At 37.7% G+C, this 12,821-nt stretch overlaps 1 long non-coding RNA gene across 1 annotated transcript; it reads left to right on the forward strand.

Moving 5' to 3' along the window:
- The first annotated feature begins 1,712 nt into the window (after positions 1 to 1,712).
- Positions 1,713 to 8,997, forward strand: LOC145504738 (uncharacterized). Its single transcript, XR_014052463.1, has 3 exons — positions 1,713 to 1,783; positions 6,301 to 6,674; positions 8,435 to 8,997. It is a non-coding gene; the product is annotated as an uncharacterized LOC145504738 (long non-coding RNA).
- The last annotated feature ends 3,824 nt before the right edge of the window (positions 8,998 to 12,821 follow it).

Genomic DNA, 12,821 nt, shown 5'->3' on the forward strand with positions numbered 1-12,821 from the left:
CAATAAGCAGAAATCCAAATAAAAATTTAAAAATGCAACTTTAGATGTAATATGATGACCACAGTGTAAACATGCATCTCGGTGAGAAAGCTTTGCTGAAAAATACAGTAAGAGTGATGACGTGACAATGGTGTGATCACCAACTTTTTGGACGTGGATCGGAACTGAGTCCACAGAAGCAAAAGAAGCACTGGGGGGAGACTTGAATACATTTTCTTACCATATTTTTAAAGCTCTTTCTAACAGTATCATTTGGGGAAAATATCTCCTAGCAATGGCACCCCACTCCAGTACTATTGCCTGGAGAATCCCATGGATGGCTGACCCTGGTGGGCTGCAGTCCATGGGGTCGCTAGGAGTTGGATACAACTTCCCTTTCACTTTTCTCTTTCATGCATTGGAGAAGGAAATGGCAACCCACTCCATTGTTCTTGCCTGGAGAATCCCAGGGACGGCGGAGCCTGGTGGGCTGCCGGCTATGGGGTCGCACAGAGTCGGACACGACTGAAGCGACTTAGCAGCAGCAGCAGCAACATGATGTTAATAAAGAAGAAACATCTAAGAAGGCTAGAACATTTTCCCTGGAGAACTTGGTAATTGATAGCATCTTAACCATTAGTAAGTAAGCCTTTGTGTTTCTTTTGCAGAACAAATTTTCCATTTGCTGAGACTTTTTATAAATGTCAATTTTGTTAATGTGACTGATTTTTGGATAAACGAATCCTAATATGTAATCCAAATTCCACTGAGCCTTCAGAAGTAATAGTCTTCGAAGATGAAACTATAACCCAGGGAATCTTCTCCTGATCACTTTTTGGAATTGTCTAAATCCAACCTCACTTACTTTTTACCCCTACTTTTTAAAGATCCTGAAAGATGACAACTTTCCTCTAGTGATTCAATTTTCAAAAGAGTTGAAACATCCTAATGTTACAAAGTTTGGTGCCTATAACAGCTGATTGATTCACAGGGACTGGAATGAAAAGATCAATACAAATTTTCACCTGTACTTAATGAAAGACCTCCAAAGGTCATTGTGGTGGACAGAATCAGATTATCTTATTTTTATTTTTGCCAGATCTTTCCTCACTGGGAAAACAATATGTGGTTACAATATTTAGATTCCAGAGGGGGTGGGGGGCACAAAATTCACTAGCAAAGGTATATTTTGACAAGAACAGAATTAGAAAAACTCATTTCCAAGGGACACTTTTGTCTGACTGGAGGACATCACCTCCTTTTCTGCTCTCCCGCATACAGTTTTTCACTAAATTAAGCTTGGAGCAGCTAAAGATTGGGCCCTGTATTATTATTCTTTCCATAATACCCTCGTCTGGAAAATAGAGATAACAGAAATGTTTTGAAAAATAAGAATATTATTGGAAGAAGTGTTAAGTCACTCAAAAAGTTCATTTAACAGCTAGAAACATATTCATGACTATGTTGTTGCTTAGTCGCTTAAATGTCATGTTTTTGGCATATGGTCAGGAGAAAATATATGGTCCGTTGCATGCAAGAGTAAAAATTCCTAATTTAATGAAACACTTGAACAAAGAGCAAACAAGAATTGTTTGTCTGAAAGTTAGCCCTTGGCGTTGCTTGGTATCAGCAATTCTGGTGGCCAAGATCTGTGATGAGTCAAAACCTGTTCGAAGGTTTCTGTGTTAGAATTTGGAGGATGTTTAGCTTCTGTGACTCCGACTTTAGATTCTAGAACATCCCAATGCATGGAGCCCCATGAGGAAGTTAGCTGCTCCCTTCACCCTGTTTTACATCAATCCAGGTGAATGCGAGGTGGAGGGGGTGTAGACTGTGTCTGGTGGGCAGCTGGATATAGACCTGTGCCTGAGAATTAAGGAAGACACACATACATATTGTGTGCTTACTGTATTCAAGGAATTATGTCAGGTCTCCAAGGTCCATGGATGTTTGAGAAACAGTCCCTGACCTCAAGAGTCTCACTGCCTAGTGGCACAACAGCCAGAGGCATATGCAATGTACCTTCACACAATGGCTGGTGTGTCTATTTTTTATTTTTGAAGGTCATGTCACAGAGAAAAAGATTCGATATAGAGACTAGAATTCCACATCTCTTGGTGTACTTGTCCTTAACTTACGACACTTCCTTCTTCTCTCGTTTGAAAGTTCAGTGGGAAATATCACATGGCCTTTAAGTCTCAGAATATATATATACAGAATCATTTATCTTGTCTTCTTGTGCAATTTTGATTTTAAAACTCCTTAGCTAATAATTTGGTAACAAAAAGTTACTAAAACAGAAACTTATACATTGTATATATACAGTGATGAAAAGGGGTTGGGGTAGGGAGTAGAATTCAATCACTGGTGACTCACCCCCAATTATTCTGTGTTTCTGAGTCTCTCTACCAATGAAGCATAACATTTAATGCTTTTAGAGAATAACTATCTGTCTCCATCCTATAGTTATGCTGCTGTTGTTCAGTAATATCCGACTCTTTGCGACCCCATGAACTACAGCACAGGCTTCCCTGTCCTTCACTATCTCCCGGCGTTTGCTCAAACTCATGTCCTTTGAGTCAGTGATGCCATTCAACCGTCTCATCCTCTGCCGCCCCCTTTCTCCTCCTGCCCTCAATCTTTCCCAGTATCAGGTTTTGTTTTTTTTTCCAACGAGTCAACTCTTCGCATCAGGTTGGCAAAATATCGGAGCTTCAGCGTCAGTCCTTCCGATGAATATTCAGGGTTGATTTTCTTTAGGATTGACTGCTGTGATCTGCTTGCAGGCCAAGGGACTATCAGGAGTCTTATCCAGCACCACAGTTCAGAAGCATCAATTCTTCAGCACTCAGCCTTCTTGCCTGGTAGAATCCGCCTACAGTTCAAGGGACCCCGGTTCAATTCCTGAGTCGGGAAGATCTGCTGGAGAAGGGATAGGCTATCCACTCCAGTATTCTTGGGCTTCCCTCGTGTCTGAGACAGTAAAGAATCTGCCTGCAATGCAGGAGACCTGGGTCCAATCCTTGGGTTGGGAAGACCCCCTGAAGAAGGGAAGGGCTACCCATTCCAGTATTCTGGCCTGGAGAATTCCATGGACTGTATAGTCCAAGGGGTCGGGACACGACGAAACAACTTTCACTTTCACTTTTTTCTTTTTTTCAGCCTTCTTTATGGTCCAACTCTCACATCCCTGCATGACCACTGGAAAGACCATAGCTTTGACTATCCTGTGGCTATACGATGAGTTTATTTGTACAATGTCATCTTTTCCATAAAGCTTTTAAGTACTTCTGGGCATGTCTATACTCTTATGCCTGAAATCCATTGATAGCTAAGCTTCCCCCATCCCCAAATCTGCATTTGTAGATCCTTTTCCAGAGGAAAGGTAACAGTATTTGCATTTGCGTTCTTCTCTCATCACAAAAAAGCATCAGCTTCGTGGCTGGAATGTTGCAGCTGCTCACCAGCCTCCAGGCAACACTAAAAACTAGTTTTAAGACAGGAAACCAGGAAGAGTGTTGTATTTAATTGGAGTTTCAGAGAGGATATAAAAAAAAACACCAACATTGACTTTGATCCGAGATTATCGGGTTAATACCCTCACTGATTAAAAACTGTAACCTCTAGAGCCACTCTATCATGAATAGTAAATAACAGTTGTTGAAAATAGTTCTACAAATGTGTCATTTTGTCAGTTTCCTTCTGCATTAATCTCTAATAACCATTTATGAGTAATACAGGAGAGAGGCTGCTTGTTAATTAAGCCCAAAAGGAAAAATTCTGAAAAATATGATGAAGTTATTGCATATCTTTGCCAGAAGCTAGGTGTTTTCTCCCTGGATTGATTAGTGGTGGTGAGGTGTCCTTACAGGGTTGTAAACAGTGATTTCATAAAGATCACTTAAATCATAATTTTCTACTATAACCTAGTCCCATTAAAAATGGTTTAACTCCATCTGGCATAGATTTTAATTTATCATATGGTCCTTTTTGAATATTTAAGTCATTTGATTTCTTTTTGTAAGATATGTTAATATGAAAGGGAAGCAACTCAACAGTGAAGATTTTAAAATTTGGATGAAAGGAAACTTTTTTCTTTCTTCTTTCTCTCTTTTGTCTCTGTCTCTCTCTCTGGAAACATTTTAATATATAATAATTTTGGTGTAACTCTTTTGGAGAAGAAACAGTTATAAAGAATATAATGAGTAGTTTAAAACTGTTAAAATATCTGGATTATTGCTACATATTTAATAAGGAACATTCTTAGAATGGTACAAACATAAAGTAATATCTGAATGAAGTCTTTTGTCTTTTCTCTCCTCAATTATGATTTTAATGAATCGAGTTGCCACATGGTCCTATTGTTCAAAGAACAAGCTGATCTATTAATATTTCTTTAAAAGGTACTGTGAATTGTTAACTAAATATTGGGTTTTTGCCTATTTGTTCTCTTAAAATGTAGAATGGAGGAAATATTAAGGCCTATAAATGTATTCTCTTTGATGGAAATAAAAAAGAATAAAAATATAAAAACCATAGAATATCATGTCTAGAAGAGGTCATTCATCAGCGTTCAAAATAATTCTTTAGACAGTTAATCCAAACGTATCATACAGCATCTGTTTGAGGAACAACTGTGCTAAAGTATTTCATTTTCATGACATTTATTGAGTGATGTGATAGTTAAGTTCAATGGACTTGACTTTTGGTTAGAATCCTTTCTTGGCCCACAAGTCACCTGTAAAGAAAACCTGCTGGTCATTATTAGGAAAGGTTCTTGCATGTCCAAGTCTCCCTTGGATTTTTCTTTCTTAAGGATAAATTCGCATAAAAGTGATCTTGGAGAACTGCCTGGCAATCCAAAGGGCAGTACTTACCCCCCTACCACCCCACCGCCCGCAAAAAAAGTGATTTTGATGTAGTAACCCAAAAGCTGTGTAATGCATATTGGAACTTCATATGAAAAAGCCTTTGTAAACTGCCATATTTTCTGAATATAGTATTTTATATACTATTAAAGCCACAAGAAGTAATCTTTTAATAGAGATACAGCTTGTACTTAAAGGTTATCAAGTTCTGCTGACCTCATCTATTTTAAAATTTCTCTGTGGAATGACCCCTAGAAAACTATTATACACTACTTTTACATAATAAATTCTGTTTTATAATTCCCATGGATCAATTTTGTTTACTATTTTCATTTCCCTTTTACCTTCCTAATCATTCAAAGTTTTTTGTTGTTTTGTTTTTTACCACAGAGTTAGTGCTTCCTAAAAACTAATGGGAAATAAAATTGTATTATATACATTGTTTCACAATTGATGTGAGAGGTTGATGTAAAAAGCATTTGGTATCCTGTTGAATGAAAGAACAGAACAGATGCTTGTATAATTTCTGGAGCCAGAAATACATTCACACTATCTTCCAAAAATAGTAAGACATTCTAATAACACAGTTCATGAGGAATGAAGTAAAAAAGCTTGGGAGAGTCGAGGTTGTAGACTATATTTTGAATGAAGCATGGACGGTTTGAAAGATTTTATCTGTGTTCTAAATATCTGGTTGTAATCACTCAATTTATAATGTAACAATATAACTGTAAAGTAGTATTTGATTGTTTTAAATGAAAAAAAAACTAGCACGTGTTATTTTGGATTATGCATATCTGATCTCTTCCACTGACAAATTTTAAACATATGTAAGCAAGAGGTCTACCTCTTTTCAAAAACTAGATGGTTTCCTAGCAAAATACTTATTTTCTATAGAACAATATTGCTCTTAATTTTCTAATATTAATTTATGGGATTAACAACAAACCAGGATAAGACAAGTTGAGTTACTATCATGGTAGTGTTCTCTAGGGGTTAATTTTTAAATTATTTTGAATAATGGTCAATGTATTCCTCCTTTCCAAATTGAAGGATGCATCAACCATTCCTGCAAAGTCTCAGAACACAAGCATTATATTTCCTTGTTAAAAATAAACACTGCTGAACATAGCATTGGCACAGTTTGTTGAAGTCATGATGGCTATACTATTGACATAATGGTTCATCATTATGAAAAAGAAAAAACTGGTTTCAACCATGATTTGAATCTTTTCACTGTATTCTGTTCACGCCAAAATCAACACAATCCTTGTGTCTTTTCCTATCAAAAAGGTTTTATTCTCATTTTAAAAATATACTTGTTCATTGGTTCTTTAAATGATTAACTGTTCATAAAGGAATAGTTTTGATAGCTCAGTATAACTACAAAATAGCTAATGATATTTGGAAAAATGTGGTATTGTGTATATTTTCTTTCCTTTCTTTGCTTCAGGAAGAAGCCTAAATTTCAGAGCAAAGAAACACTGACATATTTTTCCCAGCAGACAGACTTTGAAACATCAAAAAAAATGAAGATTTGATAACTGTTTAAATGTACAATAATACTGAAACAGAGGCCTAATTATATGTAAAGCCCATGACATACTTACTTGATTGAAAATGATTTCTGACAGCAGCTCAAGGACAAGAAACTATTTTGAAAGGTGATCAGGAAAAGCCATCTTGACTGTGTTAATTGACGATGAAGATAAAGATGCATTAGGTTAATGATGCAGGAGTGTTTGAGATGAAGGATAACTTTTAAGTCAACCCCCAGCCTTTTGAGACTCACCTGTCTTGGAAGAGCCAGTCAGCACCACCTACCAGGTAAGAAAGCAACACAGCAGAGGGCTGACCTTACTGGGAATGTTATTGTGCTGGTCTTTAAAGAATGATATATTTAGAGGCTACTTAGAAAAAAAAATCTAGCATTTCTCTTTTTTCAGTCTTAGAAGTGGGGAAGCAGCAGTTTGTGAAGCATTAAAATCTTAGGAGATACATTTAAATCTCTATCCCTTAAATAATGAGCGTCACACTAGCCCTTGCAAAATATCTAATATGAGGGATTGTTTAGCAATAAAGTGAACTAGTGTATGTGACAGTGATTTTATGTAACTGTGATGGTGAGTGGCAGATCCCGGAACAAAGGCCCAACTCTTTTACTTTCTAGTTATTGTGTTGTGTTGTCCAGTGAGGTGCATCTTTTAAATTGCTGAAGTTCACATGCCGAGAAAACCTTCAGACATATACACATAGTTTGCATAAAAAACATTTTTAATCAAACCTGTGATAATAAATGGTTAATATAAGGAAAGTAAGATAAGCACAAAAAAATCAATAATTCTAGGTTTTTGTTAAAAGTGACGTTCTTTTGGGGGTTATGCTGGTTCTTTCTTCCTTAACCTTCTCTACTAGACTAAAACTCTGTAAATATTTGAGGTAGCGTATGGTTTTTTAAACAGGCGGCCCATAAATGTATCTGTGAATACTTCCAAAAACAGACATCACAAATCTTTCCAGAGAATACAATTTTCTTTTAAAATGATAAAGGCTCCATAAGTGTCCATTGGACCGATTTGCCTGTGGAAAAATATTTTTTGGTGACTTACAGTATATTTTGGAACATATATACCAGCGGTCCCCAACCTTTTTGGCACTAGGGACCAGTTTCAAGGAATACAATTTTTCCGTGGACCAGAAGTTGGGGGAAATGGTTTCGGGATGATTCAAGTGCGTTACATTTACTGCGCACTTTATTTCTGTTATTACATCGGCTCCACTTCAGACCATTAGGCATTCGATCTGAGGTTGGGGACCCCTGATCATACAATATGGGTTTCATGTGTAAAAATTCGATTCCTCTACACATTAAGCATCAATCATTTTTTTTCTCATTACTGGTAACTTTGCCAAATAGTACAAAGGTTGTGCTAGAAATGAATCTCTTCTCCAAAAAAATTTCATAAGGGCATTTAACAAATTGAGTAGTATGGGATCATTTCCATAGTTTATCGGGGGAGAAAAACCAGGAACATTTCAGGCCCTTTGCCGTCAGCAGGAGGAAGGGTTATCGGTAATTACGAGGCTGTTGGAAAACAAAATTATAGGCCCCTCCGGGGTGTCAGTGTTTCAATAGTAAAAGCTTGTCTAATCGGAGCCAAGCTTTGGCATGACTTGCCCTGCTTTTTCTGCTTCCCCAGTGAAGAACCATGTCCAAGTATTAAGCTTGGCTCTCTCTGCATTGACTCAGACGCTGACACTTTGAAGCTTCCACTCTTTCTATTGAAGTAGCCAGAAGTCCCAATAATTACAATGATAATTACCCAGAATGAGCATCCGTAATAGGCTGTATAATTGGTAAGGTGAAAGTGCCCGTGCTGAACCCCTTCAGGAGATTTCATATCTGAAAGAGAGAAAGAAATCCTCTAAGAGAATGGAAATGGACTTAAGGAAGGGGTCGGGGCCCCCAAATACCAGTTAAGGGGCATCCCAGGTATTGCAGGTTTCAGAGAGCATGAGGCGAGGGGAGGAGACAGCACTGGCTGTTTTTCTAAAGCAACATTTCTCGCTCTTTCTCTCTTGAAAAGATCCACTTCCATGAACAGAAGATAAAGCTGATTAAACCATAAATATTCATGAACAGGAGCTGCCCCTTAAGCGTCGAGATGAAGTAGCATGAAGGATAAGACTTGTGCGGTCTTATGGAGAGTCTGCTTCCATGTCATTGGTCCAGCTCAGAGCCTGGTGCTCAATGTAGGTCAAGGCGTCAGGCGAGGGAAGGACCACAGGATGACATTGGGATGCTCTATTTCACACACTTGCCCTCTGGAAGGACTGGCGGAGGAAGTCACTTAAATTAAGCACAGGTCATCAGACAAGACATACAATCTATTCCTAAAGCAGACAACTCAAGCATTCCAAATCCCTGTGGCTTTTTTACCGGGGCTCATCACACTGCCTCCCCGTGTCCCTCTGTCAGTTCACGTTAGGGCTGGCTGTGTTTAAAAGTGATATTTCATGTATCCTGTGACCCTCTCGCTCAAAGCAAAGAAATGGCTTTGGTTTATTTATGACCTACTAACCTTAAGGAAAACTGAAATACTTACTGTTCTCACAAGCTTAGGAATGGAGAAATAAAAGCTAAAATAAATCTGGCTTTGATACAAATTGTTCTTATTCTCCCCTCACGACCCTCCAAAATGATGGGAAAGTGGAGAGGAAGATATTTGTCCATAAATGGCCTATGTATTGTGGCTCTTTTTCATTCAAGGAAAACCATGCAAAAATTCAGATTGCTGCCATCTGCTTAGAATTCTGGAATTGTGACACTGTGTTCCCCCAAAGTGACACTATACGCTTTCTCGCAGAAAATGTAAAACCTTGGTACTGTCAAATCTCAGTGCTTTAAAGATAAATATTTTACAGCCAAGATTAAGTCGTGAAAATAAAGACGTAGAAAACATAGGATCAGAAGATACTAGTAATAGAAAGCCATGCTTGAAGCAGTGAAAAGCTAAGTTGAATCAGTAAGTAAAGCAAAGTACAGAACAAAAACATGGGAGAATATAGGCCTCTAAAGTTTATTTTCTTTTCTGGTACTAGGGTACCTGCAAGCAAGAACAAGATCCTATTTTCCGGTGGTGGAAATGTAAACTGCTCTGAGAGGAGGCACCATCTTCAACAAAGTATAACTAATCATGTATCACATTTAGTCAAAGGAGGAAGAAAGAATTAATTACTGAATTTACTACTGCTATTTTATGTGTAAATGAAATTTAGTCGAATTTCCTTTTGTTATGAGTGAATCATTTTTATATTTAAGAATTTTAAGTTAATTATATTCTGCTAAGGACTTCTAGGAAAATATGCTGGAAAATGAAGGAAAACAAGGTTATGTGTTGCAATTAATTCCAACTGCCCTAGAGCTTTGCTTATTAGTAGGCCGATGCATGTTTTACGTTCATGCAAAATACACCATCTAGAGGCTTTTTTTTTCTCAGAGCATCCCTATTATACAAATGTCAGCAGAGGTACCAAGAGATGAATAGGCGTGATTGAAACTGGCTGCATGTTGACCTGACACTGATACCATCCTGTGCAGGCAGCAGAGTGCGAGAGATACGCTTCCATCTGAAACTGATCGTGCAAACAAGTGAGCGCCCAGTCCCATGATAGTGTCTTCCCACCTCCAACACCTGGGGAGCAAGCACACCCTCCTAAGGAGTTTTATTCTGTAGGGAGAATGTACTTATTTCAAAAGAATGAAACACTACGAAGTTCAGATTAGTCACTGTTTATATTCTAAGATTATGTGTCACCTCAGTATGAACTCCCAAGAGATCACTAAACTCTCTGCCCTGAAAAAAAATTATCTGGAAGGTATGAAACAATTGGTGGCTTTAAAATATTTTGACTGAGTAAAATATTGGATTATATACAAGTTGAGAGGAACTGTTCCACTTATATTTCAAGAACGATGGTCTTAATTGAATAGACTGTGATCACCTTCAAAGTAGGAGCACAAAAGATTTGGGTCACCCATGGATAATCATAACCATGTTGGGTGCCAGTTTGAGTGTATGAAATAGTGACTTTCTGCTGTGATTTTGATACATGCAAAATGACTTTTTTTTAAAAAATTGATGGCAGAAAATTATTGAAAGTGGGTCTAGAAATATATTCACTGGAGTTCACAGAATTTTAAAGTATAAGTCACAAATCCCTCTTGGAGAAAGGGAATATGAAAAGAGCAGAAAAAAACAAACAAAAAAACGGTTAGGATTTTCATGTCCAAAACTTTGGAAATGAACGGCTTTGTAGCACAACTAGATTGTACCTTTCATTGAAAGGTAATGAAAGTATCAATGAAATCTTTGTACCATAAGCTAAGAGAAATGTGTTGAGTTGGTTTCGTTTATTTTTTGTTCAGTAGTTTTGAAATGATACTAATTTTAAAACTCTCTTTTAGAAAAATATATATCTATTAAATACAAAAGGATAACACTAACATTAATGTGATTTTAGGTAATGTAAGAAAATTCTGTTTAATTTATGTAATCCAAATACATCATGCTTACCTACCATAAGCATAACCATATTTAAATTATGAGATATTGTTTTGATTTGATGCCTCAAGCTACTTTGAATAACAAATTCTCCGTGTCATTAACAGTGAGATAAATTCATCCCTGGAACTAAGCCAAAGAGGCCTTTTTTTTTAGCTCAATGAAACAGATCCTCCTCTCTCACACAATGTGACGTGGAGGGCTGCCAAACTCTCGGCTGGAGGAATCACGCTTCTTCTTTCTTATTCTTCAGAAATGGCTTAAAATGCATAAAATGTATGACTGCAGCTCCTCTGTGGTTTCTGTCTCCCACCCTCTCCAGATCCTCGCAGATATTGGAAAGTCAGCAGAATTCTGAGCTTAGAGGTTGCTTCAGTGAACATTCAACGCTGTCGGTGAGTTTGGAATTAAAATCAAAACCATCGACCGTTGATTGTACCCTATGGCCAACCACCATCTCCACCCGTGGCTTCAGAAATTGCTCAAGACAGGAAACCAAAGCAGGACACACCAGGACCTTCTCTTCCTTGGGCAGAGGTTATTTCTTAAAAGGTCACAATCAACATTCATTGCTGTCGGTGGGTTGAACTGTGTGGACAAGCTCACTGAACAATGAATGCAACTGTGGCCCCGCATTTTGCAATCATGATCAAGAGCTATGCCATCCTTGAAAGATGTTGTTGGAAGTAGTAATAACGTTCTTTATGTCAATTTTCCAATCGTCAGAGTCCATACGATCAGATTTCAATGGAAAAGACACTAGTTAAACAATATTTTTCTACATTTCTGTATGTTATGCATAGAGCACTTTTTAAGAGAGTTAAGCTATTTTGCTCATGAAATCTATAACACAACTAAGTTTGCCCATCTTCGTATAGGGGTGAAAAAAGAAAGCATGAAGAATTTTATCAGCATCTTTGCCTTTGGTACCCATGCCCTTAAAGCAACAACAACACTTAAAAATATCTGTTCTCTGCATCTTTTGTTAGATTTCCTGGTCAAATTGGAACATATGTGCCAAGTCTCTTCAGGCGTGTCCAACTCTTTGCCACCCTATGGACAGTAGCCCACCAGGTTCCTCTGTCCATGGGATTCTCCAAGCACGATTACTGGAGTAGGTTGTCATTTCTTCCTCCAGGGGATCTTCCCAACCCAGGGATCAAACCTGTGCTCTTATATCTCCGGCATTGGCAGGCGGGCTCTTTACCGCTAGCGTAATCATCAAGTAATTGTATCTTTCTGCTACTCTGACTAAAATACTTCCTCTTGTCATGGAATTTGCTAAAGAGGGAAGAAAATATATATAAATAGCTATAGAACTCTCAGGACACTTCTGAGAGTCATAGAGCAGATTGATGTCCATAATTAAATCCAATTTGAAGAGGAAATTTTACCCACATTTTTTGTTTTCCCTTCCAAGAACCTTATCTATCATTAGACTTATGACCACAGCTTATGAATTGCCTCCTGTTACACCATGGTTTGGGTTTCTTAACTAGTTTGGTGCAATGTTTTTATACAGTCTAAATGTCTTTGAATTTGATTACAGCAGTTTTAAACTTATCATTTTTGATGATGATAATCATCCTATTATTAGTTATAGGAATAACAATATAAATACTTATGGAGCATCTATGTTTGGAGTATCTGGAAGGCTTAAATGTTTACTTTTTAAAGTCTGCTAAATATATTATTCTTTCCATTTCTCGCCTTTTTCAGTTCCCTTTACCTTTAACTCCCACTGCAGTAGCCCATTCTTGAGCCCCTGCTCCAGAGCTCATCATGACCATCACATATTTCAGCACGTCCATACCTGAACTGTGAGGGTCCGCTCTCTACCTATACACGTCCTCCTATTCTAGTTTCTCATTATTTTGTCCCCCAAATAACTGTCTATTCTGCTGCAGTG

The sequence above is a fragment of the Giraffa tippelskirchi genome, chromosome 5, assembly GCF_054371585.1.
Source record: "Giraffa tippelskirchi isolate mGirTip1 chromosome 5, T2T-mGirTip1v1.2.pri, whole genome shotgun sequence".
NCBI classification, from domain to species: Eukaryota; Metazoa; Chordata; class Mammalia; order Artiodactyla; family Giraffidae; genus Giraffa; species Giraffa tippelskirchi.